The sequence below is a fragment of the Siniperca chuatsi genome, linkage group LG12 (assembly GCF_020085105.1).
Source record: "Siniperca chuatsi isolate FFG_IHB_CAS linkage group LG12, ASM2008510v1, whole genome shotgun sequence".
NCBI lineage: Eukaryota > Metazoa > Chordata > Actinopteri > Centrarchiformes > Sinipercidae > Siniperca > Siniperca chuatsi.
In genome coordinates this window covers 25,417,044-25,429,765 of record NC_058053.1, presented here as the reverse complement: position 1 = coordinate 25,429,765, position 12,722 = coordinate 25,417,044, and the positions used below count along the sequence as shown (strand labels likewise).

The following is a 12,722-nucleotide window of genomic DNA, read 5'->3' as shown; positions in this document are numbered from 1 at the left end:
TTATAAGTATAAAAAACACAAAGACTTTATGTTAACATTAGAATATCAACAATATTTGCAGGAAGACAGAGTGGTCTGTTCCACAGTCTAAAAACAATCATAATAATAACCATAAACATGATTTATAACAAAAGAATACAAGAAGCATGACAAGGAAATTCGGGCGAAAGGTTATGAGAGATTAAGACAGTGTGTGTGTGTGTGTGTGTATATAAACCATTTATGTAACCACACTGAGAACAAGTCAACACACTTTTGGAGAGTGTTGCAGTGATTAATGGTGGCAATAATGATCCTTCACTGACACACACACACACACACACACACACACACACACAGTTATGAAAATATATGGCGGCTTAAACTGGAATACAGATCAGAGACAAAGACACACAGCAGCTGCTGAATTCTTCTCTGTGTTGACAACCAGTAGCAACAGTTGTCCACCCTATACATGATGTAATACCCTTTCAAATGATCAAACAAAAAACTTACGGTAGAACTAAGTATTGATTTATCAACTTGAAAGTATCGAAAGTTTAATGCATGAAAACATTCTGCATGTTGATTTGACCCTGTAAGTGAAGATAAAGCCACAATTGAACTTAAATGTAATGTTAAAGGAATAGTTTGACATTTTGGGAAATACGCTTATTCGCTTTCTTGCTGAGAGTTAGAAAAGAAGATCCACACCACTCTCATATCTTCATATCTGTACGTTACATATGAAGCTACAGCCAGGAGACGGTTAGCTTAGCTTAGCATAAAGACTATAAAGTATAAACACAGGGGGAAACTGCTAGCCTAGCTCTGTCCAAAGGTAAAAATTCTGCGTACTCATTTACACATTATATGTTTTTTTTTTAAATATGTAAAGAAACTGAAGTGTAAAAAAAAACGAGTTGTGGTTTTAAGGGGGATTATGTGCCGTACTATGTTTTGTCATCACCGTGAGGATTATTTTTAACCGTCAGACAGAGCCAGGCTTGCTGTCACCCCATGTTTCCAGTCTTTATGCTAAGCTAAGCTAACTGTCTCCTGGCTGTAGTTTCATATTATAAGATATGAGAGTTATTGATTTTCATCTAACTCTCAGCAAGAGAGCGAATAAGTGTATTTTCAAAAAGACAGTGAAATAAAAAAAGCATTTTCCCTGCATTATTGTTATTATCTAGAATATATTGGTATATGCCAAATATATGACAAAAAAAGCAACCTCATCTGCTCTCTATTCCGCACCTCCTCCCCTCTTTCCTCATCTCCCCTCCATCTCTTAATCTCTCCCCCATCTCACCTCCCTTCTGTATACTCTAGTTCTCTTTGCTCTTGTCCTCCTCCAGCCTCTCTCCTCACCTCCTCCTTTTTCCTCTCCTCCAGATCTCCACCCAGGCGACCCCAGAGTATCGCTCAGGGCCCAGAGTGCTATTCCTGGGTAGCCGTTTTGTCATTGCCCCCCTGTCCCTCTCTGGGGAGAGACAGTTAGCCAACACACACGCAAGATTAGAGAGCAGAATGTCACACACCCACATACAAACACATTGAAAAACACTATACACACACACACACACACACACACACACACACACACACACACACACACACACACTGAGGAGCGGCGCTACAATTAGATCCCTGTGGTTAGCAAGGTCTGTCATTTAGACTAGAGGATAGGGCGAGTGTGTGTTTGGGTGTGTGTGGTTTGGGGACCGCTGAGGGACTATAGGAGCGTTGTGAAAACTCTCACAGCTGCGCTCCTGTACAACAATCTGCTGTTTTCACGCAGGCGAAGGTTGGATGCAGGCCAACAAATGAACCTTTTTTCTTTGCAGGCACAATCTAGATGAAAAGAAAAATCATTTCACGTTGTGAACTCAGCTTGCTCCTCGCATGGAGTCAAAGAGAACACGGACACTCCGACAAAAACTGCTCCACGCAAATCTGCTTCCAACATAAATTGATAAAATTGGCATGAAATTGTGATCCATTTTTCAGCTCCACAATGCATATGGGTGTGTATGTAATAGGTAATAATTATTATTTATCATCCTTCTACATAATATTGATATGTTTCTCTTATCAATATTTCATGGTTCACAGTTGCCATGTCTAAATCAAAGTTCAATTTGACCAAAACGTGTCAGTGTGAAAGCTTAAAGCTGCACTAATCAATATTTTCATACCAATAGTTGATCAAATGAAAAGGTGTGATGTGAAAGGGGTCACTCATAGTGATGTACCCCCAGAGAACGACCACCAACTCTGCAGCTCCCCGCAACTCTACAGAGCGTTTTAGCGTCTTTCAGTTCACAGTTTTGGTTTTTAGAGCATTCAAATTTGCTGCTTTGGTTCAGCCTTCAGCTGCAGCTGGCAGCTGTTTTCAGCAGATGAGCTCTGATAAACCCACTGTACACTACCTGCTCACCAGACAGATAATTACTGGATTTTCTTCTAAAAACCCCCAAAACAAATGAAAGTAAACTTGACTTTGACTCAATGAAATAAACATGGATTTAACTGTTAAACCTCTTCAAATACAAAAATATACAGTAGTTCTAACATATCAATGTCAAGATAATACAGTTAAAATAATCAAAATTAAGATTTTGTCCATATCTCCCACCCTTATGAAGCCAATGTATATGTGGACCGCTTTTCTGAGGGTGGTCCAGTGGCATTCTGGGAGACGTAGGACAAGGAGAAAGGACAAAAAGAGTTTTAGTCAATTAACTGAAAATTTTACATCGCACCTGACTTTTTTCCAAAACATATCATAAATTTATTGTTTTGATTTCCTACTGTACCTTACAGGTAGCGACTTGTTTTAATTTATTTCCGTATGCTATGAAAAGCGAGTTGCAGAGAGAGTGGAAACATGCAGCAGAAAGCTTATTTACTACAGCACACAGTCAGTCCCTCTTATTTCTTTTTTAGAAGTTATCATCACATGATAATGTAGATGCAAACAGGGACTATCTTTACCTCATCTTGGTGTATTCATGGACACTCTGGTGTCTGCAGAAAAGCATTGTGTGGATGAATTTAACTGTCAGAAAACTCAAACCCAGAGAAAAAAACTAAAGTTAAACATGACCACTGTATATAGGATAGTAAGAATTTGGCCATCTCTCTGTTCTCTGTCAAACTGAGCTGAGACAGCAAGTCATAGTGATGGGCTATAAGTGCTGTGCGTGTGTGTGTCCAAAGTAAACAGTAATTACTTTGCTGCTGCAGCCACACTCCTCCTGTCTGTCAGACTGAAACCATGCAATCATACTCCCATCCTTCATTCCTCCTACTTCTCTCCATTTTTTCTTTCCCTTAATTTCTCTCCCTTCTTCCTTGTCTATTACTGTTTTCCCACCCCCTTCTCTTCTTCCTTACTCTATTCACCCTTCTCCCTCCTATCTTTTACTTCATCTCTCCTCTAATCAGGGGGAGTGAGACAATAAATACAAAGTTTATTAGTGCAGTTTCCCAGAGCCCTTGCAGACACACTTCCACAGTCATGTAGAAATGACTGTACTGGACTTCTCATTGAGTTGCACATCTTTGGTATGTTTTCAACAGGATGTGGGGGGCTATTGCATGATGCACACAGCACTCAGTCATGGCAGCACTAAAGGTTAAAAGAGAGCAAGTCAACCTGGAAACATGAACTCTTGAGGAGAGGAGAGGAGAGGAGAGGAGAGAAACCAAATGGAGAAGAAAAGAGAGGAGATGAAAAGAGAAGAGACAAGAGCAGAGGAGATAGGAAGAGATAAGAGGAGAGGAAACTAAAAAGAGGTGACGGATGGAGATGAGAGGAGACATGAGGAGACAAGGGGGAAGGAAAGAGGAGACAGCGAGAGGAGAGGCGAGTTCAGAAAAACAGACTTAAAAGAAAACTACTGTTGGTAACTGTTTCTCCTCCCTCTTGACTCCACCAACATCTGCTGCTTTAGTGCCCTTGAGCAACACACTGCATCTGTCCTGGGCAGCTCCCAGTTTCCCACAGCGCAACACGGAGCCTCAACTGGTCCACTGCCACAACAAAACAACAACAGAAAAGGCTTTAAAGTTCCTTCAACTGCATTCAATATGGCCCGTTCCCACGGCTCTATATCAGGACATCACACTCTCTCTCTCTATTCAATGGGACTTTACTGGCACGGGAAACAGACGGTACCATGCCAAAGCAAGTGTGAAATAAAAACACATAAACAGAAGAAATGTGCTATTAAAATATATACAGATTAGTAACATAATAGAAGATACAAATAAAGTAAAAGATACAACTTCAAAATAAGTAAACTATATAAACACTGCAACCTCTCTCTCTCTCTCTCTCTCTCGCTCTCTCTCTTTTTTGTGGAGCAAAACTATAAATCAGATCCAGAGAAAAAAGAAGCAATGAGTGAATCCAGAGAGTAAGTTGAGATGTTTCTCTCTCTTTGTCTCTCTCTCACACACACACACACACACACACACACACACACACACACACACACACACACACACACACACACACACACACAGTAAAGGACTGACTGTGCAAAAACTTTGCCAGACTTTCTAAATTTATGAGAAAACATTTCCTTCTAATTCCTCAGTTCTTCCATTTGTCTCAATAGCTTCAAAAGCACAATTATATCTTATAAGTAGATTGTGTTAATCAGTTTACTTATTATTTGTTTTAGAAATGTATTTTATTTTGTGGGTGTTTTCCACTTTTTGTATCAACTTTTCTGCCAAAATGTCCCTTGCTGGCAATGAAGGAAAAGCACATCTGATGTTACAGAACAAACCAAGTAGATTGAATAAATGGTTTTACTACTTTATTTCCTCACAGACTTTAGGTTTTAATGTCATCTTTCACGCTTAACTAGATGCTGTAAATAAACCACACACAGTGCCTGTGTATGTGTGTGTGTTTGTGTCTCGCCAGGGAACATAATTAACCAGGGGATTCACGCTGTGACATCAATTATAGGAGCTGTGTGTGTGTGTGTGTGTGTGTGTGTGTGTGAGTGTGTGTGTGTGTGTGAGGCCTGAAGGGCTGCCAAGTCAGACAGTGATTCTGCAGTAAAGCTGTTTTATGCTCGCTGGTCGCTCTTTCATTCAGGAGACATGTGAGACATGTACTAGAATGCTCTAGTCTGGAAATCAGCTAATGCACTGAATGCGTGGAAGCAAGCTGGAAAACACAGAGTGGACTTTCAGGATGCTCCACAACCAGATTTCAAGACCCTGGAGTTCCTCAACCTGATCAAACACAAGAAAAATAACCACGCTTTACTTTGAGGAACAAGGAAACCATCAACAATAAGCCTTATATACCACTAACACATGTTCTCACAAACTGTCATCCAAATCAGTAATATCCATTAAGTATATCCATCCATCCATTAGCTATACACACACTTATTCTTTAGAGGGACATTGGGGGCTGGAGCCGATCCCAGATGCGGGGTGGCGGGGTACACCCAGGACAGGACGCCAGTCAATCACAGGGCTGACACTAGACAGAGTCCGACAACCACATTCACACCTACGGGCAATTTCACTACCAGAGTCACCAATTAACTTAACCTGCATGTTTTTGGACTGTGGGAGGAAACCAGAGCACCCGGACCAAACCCACACAGGCACTGGGAGAACACGCGAACACCACACAGAACCCTTGAACCCAGAACCTTCTTGCTGTGAGGACGCCACCGTGCCGCCCTCCGTTAAGTATATGTCTTGTTAATTTGTTAAATAATTGTGAGTGGACAAAACAACATTACAATACAGTGCAGTATAGTGCTACTCCCGCCTCTGGCCTTGAAACAACTCTTTGTGAATATTTTCAAGTTGTACTGTCAAGTTTTAGTGGGAAACACCAGGAATCTACACAAATTAATTCTTGCATTAAGGCACTCTCAGTTCCATGCGAGAGCTGCTCATTGCGTGCCGCCATGACTCGGAGGATTTGAGGTTTGGGTTGTTTTGCACAGTTTTCAGGGAGGGTTATTGTTTTGAATAGTGTTTGATTGTGATTGATTGACTGGTGTGGCCGGATTAACTTTCATTGTAATATTACTGCAATAATATAATATTTTCCAATGTCCATCTTTACTCACTGTTTGTCTTTGGTGACAGATATTCTGATAGCTTATGAATATGACACAGTTCAACAGCTGATTATAAGCCTCTCTCTCTCTCTCTCTCTTTCAACTATATATATATATATATATATATATATATATATATATATATATATATATATATATATATATATATATATATATATATATATATATATATATATCAACTTTAGCATCAGCAGTTTATGTATTAAGCCACATGTCCTACTAAAATACGTTTACATAAGTGTGTGTTTTACCCATAAGAATTGTGCTGTAGTGCTTCTACTGGCGTCTCACATCATCTTCATCATCATCATCATCTGTGATCAACAGAATGTCATGATTTATCACACTATCAAAGAGGCATCCATTTGTACAGCCGTTCACACAAGCCTCCAACTCTGAAGGTATGAACAGCAGAGCAACATGCAGAAACACAGGAGGACAGATTTTCTATTACTTCTCCCTAATTCCATTACAGCTCGGTTGACAGGTATGTCATTCAAAGACAAGACTAGGCAACAAAGAATAAATAAAGTCTGACATTTTGACTGAGATTCTGACATTTGACTTGCAGATCTAATTTTAGGCAGCAGCTCTGTTACAGCTGTCAGAGTTGTTAACCTCTTCAACCGCAAAGAACCCACCTGTAAGCCTCCCATTACACATTCTTCCAATTTCTATTGATGGCTCAGTGGTAGGGAGGAAAATTACACTGAAAAAACAAACAGCTTTACCTCTGCTTTGGAAAATGGTCAGCAGTTTTGGTAAATTAGCTAAAATATACAAAACCACAAGCATACCACAAACCTACGGATGACGTCACGGAGACTAGGCTCATATTTTATACAGTCTGTGTGACTGAGGTGTTATTTTGGCATAAATGAACAGAAACATTATCTTGTATCACACAGGAAGAAGAATGGAGAGAGGCAGAGGAAGCAGAGGACGAGCGAGGAGCCGCCTGCTGATCTAGCAACAATGATATCACTTCCCCTGAGACCTACAGGAGGGATTACATCATTTCCTTTTCGTTTCTCTGCCTCATATCGACATCTGCCTCCGTCTCTCAATACAAGGAAGGGAGATTAATACAGATAATGAGTGGGAGGTAGACTCTGTACTGCTCTTATTTTACTCTGCTCAGCTACACTGTGCTGTATTTTACTCTAAATACTTCATATTACTGTTACCTGCCCTGCTGACCTACACTGCTATTTATTTTGAATCCTCAGTCTTTGCTTCAGTGTGTTTGTATTTGCTTTCTTCAGGTATACAATAAACCTACTGAATAAACCTACACACACACACGGCAGGGCCACAAAGGTAGTTATCCCCAGCTGTTTATAGTGTTCTTCATTTTATAAATTTGGGCTACACAGCAAGAAGGTTTGTCCGTGTCTGTACTTTTTTTGTGTGTTTTTGTGCACTGCTAAAAGTAGTGGCACTGTGTGAGTCACAAGCACATGCGTAGGCATGTGTACTTTTATGACAAACAGATACACACATGTATGCATGCAATGTGGCCCAAATTATGCTCCATTGTGTGTGTGTGTGTGTGTGTGTGTGTATTTGACTGAGCAGATCCCAGGGGTACTCAGCTGCCGCTGTGTAACATGATGCTGAGACACACACACACACACACACACACAGTGGTGTGTTCCAGATTTAGGGACAGAACAGTTCTAATTTTACTCCAAAAGAAACAAACGAGCAGGAAGTTGATTCTATTGAAACTGAATGGATTTACCGTGGATGTGTTAACAAAGTTGGATATGGTGTGGCAGAGTCACCCTTGCTGCCACCCCCATACACAAGCAGGCTGGAAAGTTGAGGTGATGCTACATATGTGGCAGCCCCATATGATGGATGGAAAGTGGAGGCACAACTTTGCTATTCTCAGATTCGTACCACCACTGGGGCCAAAAATGCCAAATCTGGCCTGATGGTGATGCCAGAGGATAGGTAAAGCTGTCACCAGAATCAAAAGGGTTTATTTTAAGAAATGTTAAGAGATGACAGTCGCCCCTTATTTTTTGGCCTAAAGGCCTGGTACCACGAGCATTTTAAAACCACTTCTCAGGCGAAATCAGTTGATTTCAATGGAGTGGCCACGATCAGTGGATTTACTTGCAGGAGCGAAGTACATCTGCAGGTTCATCTTTGTTGAACTTTGACATGCAAATTCGCGCTACTGACAAATGGCAAACTGTCTTGACCTTTAAGGGAACAGCGAGCAAAGAGTCCAAAATGGAGGAAGCTATTGTAGCTTATTAGCTGTGTTGCACCATCCACTTTAATTTTTTTTTGCTCTACAAAAAAGAGGAATGTTTTGCAAAAAGTTATGAGACAGGAATCAATTATACAAAAGTGTCTCTTGAATAAACTGTATGAACTTATTGTCCCATTAGCAACCGAGCTAACAGGCTTGCTAATTGACAGTTGCCAAGCTAGCAAGCTTGGAGAGCTTTTGACACGATTGTGACTAGCGCTAGCTTGTTCCACCCTAAAGTTGTTGAGATATTTTACTCTGGACCAACATTGCCGTCCCTGGAGCCACTGTGCTACTATAGCATAACTAAAAATGCTGCAATAAGTATTGTTCTTAATCAGAATCAGCTGTACAAGGAATTTGACTCCGGTTTCACGTTACTCTCAATGTACTTACACAGATAATACAACTTATTGCAGAATGTTTAGCCTTGCTATAGCAGCATATTTACATGTACAGTGTGAGACTTGGTGTGCTGCTCTACTAATGCCCTCAGCTTCAGTCACATTCAATTTTATCATGATTAGACATTACGCTATATATTTTTACCTTGCTATGTTGCCAAACCCATACAGCTCCTTATAATAAACTTAGAAACACGAACCCCTCCCTTCAAAAATTCCCACAACCACACACACAAACTTACACACTCCCTTTAAGTTTCTGAACAAACTGTCTGATCATCACAGAAAGAGCAACATTTTCAAGTGTTCCCAAACCACCTCCAAACCTTCTCTCTCTCTTCACACACACGCACACACACACACATATATACACATGCGCCATATTACTTCACTTGTCGCTCGGGGAAGGCCTCGGTTACTACTGGTGGAAGATGAAGTTCTGTGTTTAAGGGCTTCTTACAAGCTCAAACATGTTACACCAGAGTTTTAGTTGTCAAACACTGTATTTGGTTGGAAAAGCTGTTGCCTGATGTTTGAGCGTTAACGTTAGGAATCATGTTGGAGTAGGGCTGTACCCGAGTCAGAATTGAGTCCAGTTTAGGCTCGACTTCTGTATTTTATTTTATCACGTGCTTGGGGTTCCTACTTTTTCTTATCTATAGATATTTTTGTTTTTATACATACTCGCTATTATTACTGATTATTTTTCATCAATACACCTTACCTACAATTATGAGAAATATTATTCACAGCCTCTGTCCAGTTACACTAGAGTTCAGCGCACCTGCAGAGCAGCCGCCCCACACTAACCTCCTATACAGCAACAGCCGACATGTGAAGTCAAATGTATATGCATACGTTACGTGTACATGTAGTCTATAAGTCTATAAGTGGCTGCTCTGTTTTGTCTGTCATTTTTTATTATCAATGTAGCAACACACAGCTGGAAAAAAAGGCTGTACGAATGTAAGTTATTTTATGCAAGTGTATGCAGGTTGCATAAAAATCTAGAATGAATAAAGCAGTGATGTGCTTTACATTCGTGCAATCAAAGCAATCATTTTGTCCCTGTTAGAATTTTTGTTATAATGGTGCTGACTTTGATATAAAACTCTGATCCATGCTACTGTTTCATTAGCATTGATCGGATTTTTATTGATGGTAGTTTCACTTTGAAATAAAACTCTTTCAGCAATGCGAAATGCATAATCTTTCCTAATGTGCAGATCTTATTTTAATTAATATTCTAACATGGCTTTTTAGCATTATAATAATTTCTTACTAATACCCTTGGAGACCAATTGGTGCAAGCTAACAGGCAAGCATGAGGTTACAATATTTAATGCTAACGGTAAGCTGTCCTTGGTTTTAGGAGACAGCAAAGAAAAAACCTCCAACACACAAAGGGTATCATGCCATTTTCCACTATTAATACCAAACCCCTGCAGGCTGTTACGTAAAATGACATGCCTTCTGTCTTTAGTATCCAGGAATTAGTTTGCACTGACCGCAGATGTATAATTCTGGCACTTAGGAGTTGGCTGTGGGTAAACGTTGGAGCCTCTTGCCACAGAGACATTTAGTTTTCCAGAGAACTCAAAAGGGATGAAACCCGTATACACAGTATAAAGAATACAGAAGCCCATAAGAGGCTGGGAGTGATTCATTATCATAGTCACTACGAGAACATTTATTTTGGAAACCTCTACATAGCTTTCTAACCATCAGTTGAGTACTGGCCTGATTTTTTTTCCAATTGGTTTTATATTTACGGACTGAAATAGAAAAAGTGACATACAGGACATTAATAGAAAAATATCGTATGCTATACTTTGGGTATGCCTCAAATATGTACACGGTGGGGCAATAACAAATGTTACACACTATGTCTGAACCAGATGTCAGCTAAGACTTTTCCAAACACCAAAATCCAGTTTAAATAACATTACAGCCAAGAACTGAAACAGGATGGCTCAAATGTGGTCTGGAAGTAGCAATAATAGGAGGTAGTAGTAGTAGTGGTAGTACTAGTCATAGTAGTAGTAGTAGTAGCAATCTTAACACCATAATAAATTCTGTCAGAAGCTATTTGATTTCTGGAATATTACCAAATATACTATGTGGACACTTGAACATTATACACATACTTTGAATGATTGTTGAACATCTCATTTCAAAACTATGGGCATTGATCTGCAGCTATGACAGCCTCCACTCTTCTGGTTTCAGGCTTTTTGGAACCTGGCTGCAGAAATTTGCTCTCATTCAGCCACAAGAGCATTAGCAAGGTGGGCCGCTGATGTTGGGCGATAAAGCCTGGCTTTAGTTTTTGTTCCAGTTCATCTCATAGGATGGGGTTGATGTCAGGGCTCTTTGCAGGCCAGTCAAGTTCTCCCGCACCACACGGGGAAAACAATTTCTTTATGGACCTGGCTTTGTCATGTTGAAACAGGAAAAGGGGTTCCCCAAACAGTTGGGACAAAGTAGGTACACTATTGTCTAAAATATAAATTGTATTTTGTATCATTAAGATTTCTCTTAATTGGAACTGGGGGACCTAGCACCAAACAAACCAAAACAGCCCCAGACATGAAGTTTCCCAAAAGGTCCACATACTTTTGGCCATATATAGTGCGACAGAAAACCGTTAGGGCATGTACAGAGTACACAACTCTGTAAAGTGAACACTATAAAGCACATACCAGCACACACAAACACAGAACAGACCTTTCCACATGTGACAGTGAGGTATGAAACGATAAGAGTGGTTTAATGCTGTTTACCTTTGGTCTGCTCAGTCCAGCTCCAACACAGTTGAATGAATTCACCCTGCAGAGACAGAGAGAAAATGTATTACTATACATGTCATGATCATATTTCCTTTGGACAGACAGAGAAGCAGACGCACGGTCTTCCTTCCTGCTGACAGCACTATTAAAACCACACTGGGCTTTTGACAATTGGTTTTGATTAGGGGAACATCTGGAGATTAATACACATGTTTGCTGTTTTACCCAGAGTCAGAGGGGAATGTAAGTTCCATCTTTGTGGATCCGGTACTGATATCCGTCCATTGCTTAGCTTAGCACAAAGACTGGAAGCAGGGGGAAACTGTTCGCCTAGCTCCATCAAAGGTGAAAAAAATACAACTTCCAATAAGTCTAAATGCACACACACCTAGCAGCTGTCAACACACCAAATGTACTGTCAGCAGGTGGCACTAGTGTGTGTGTGTTTCTATCATGCTGAGCAGGCTGGATGTGTGTGACCTAAAAATAACTGACATGCAACAACATTTAAATACACTGCTGTAGTCGCTCTCTCTCTTTCCCAATGTGTCTTTGTCTCTCTCGACCCACTGCTCTCCTTCACAGCCGCTCTCTGTGTCCTTTTTCTTCCACTCCATTTTTTATTAGATTTTCCTCGTTCATTTTCTTTTGGCGAGTCTACCTCAAACTGCATTTGCAAATTCAGCTCAAATTGCTGACATTGCACTAAATCATCACAGCTCATAATGTCAAAACTTCATCTAGTCTGATTCAATCATGCTGCAGTCACGTCTGACCTTTATCGGGAATTCATACACAAACACAGAGTGAGAAAGTGTGTATGTAAAAGTTAAATGTGTGTGACTGAGTGAGCGCTTTGGGAGTGTGCATCTGGCAGTGTGTGAGTGAGTGTGTGTGTGTGCGTTTGCCTGTCCTCCATCCACAAACTAACCATGCCATGCAAATACACAAAAATTTCAACACATCACATGCACAGAAGAAATTTACACTGTTCCAAACACACACACTCCAATCCTTGCTTGCATAAGATCATTAGCAGCTCTCATATGATCAGTAGCTGATGGCTGAAACAACAAGAACGCTATTGTTGGGACAAATACACAGTTATCTGCTCTCTACCAGTGTATTGCTCATGGGTACATCAGTGCAT

At 40.4% G+C, this 12,722-nt stretch overlaps 1 protein-coding gene across 3 annotated transcripts in view; it reads right to left on the bottom strand.

The window, feature by feature from the left end:
• The window catches only part of LOC122885034 (ras-associated and pleckstrin homology domains-containing protein 1-like), a 67,936-nt gene that overhangs the window by 36,955 nt on the left and 18,259 nt on the right, over nt 1–12,722 (bottom strand). For all 3 annotated transcript variants that reach the window (XM_044215626.1, XM_044215628.1, XM_044215627.1), the window contains exon 2: nt 11,567–11,612. The gene's annotated coding sequence lies outside the window, so the exon portion shown is untranslated. The remainder of the gene's footprint in view (nt 1–11,566; nt 11,613–12,722) is intronic.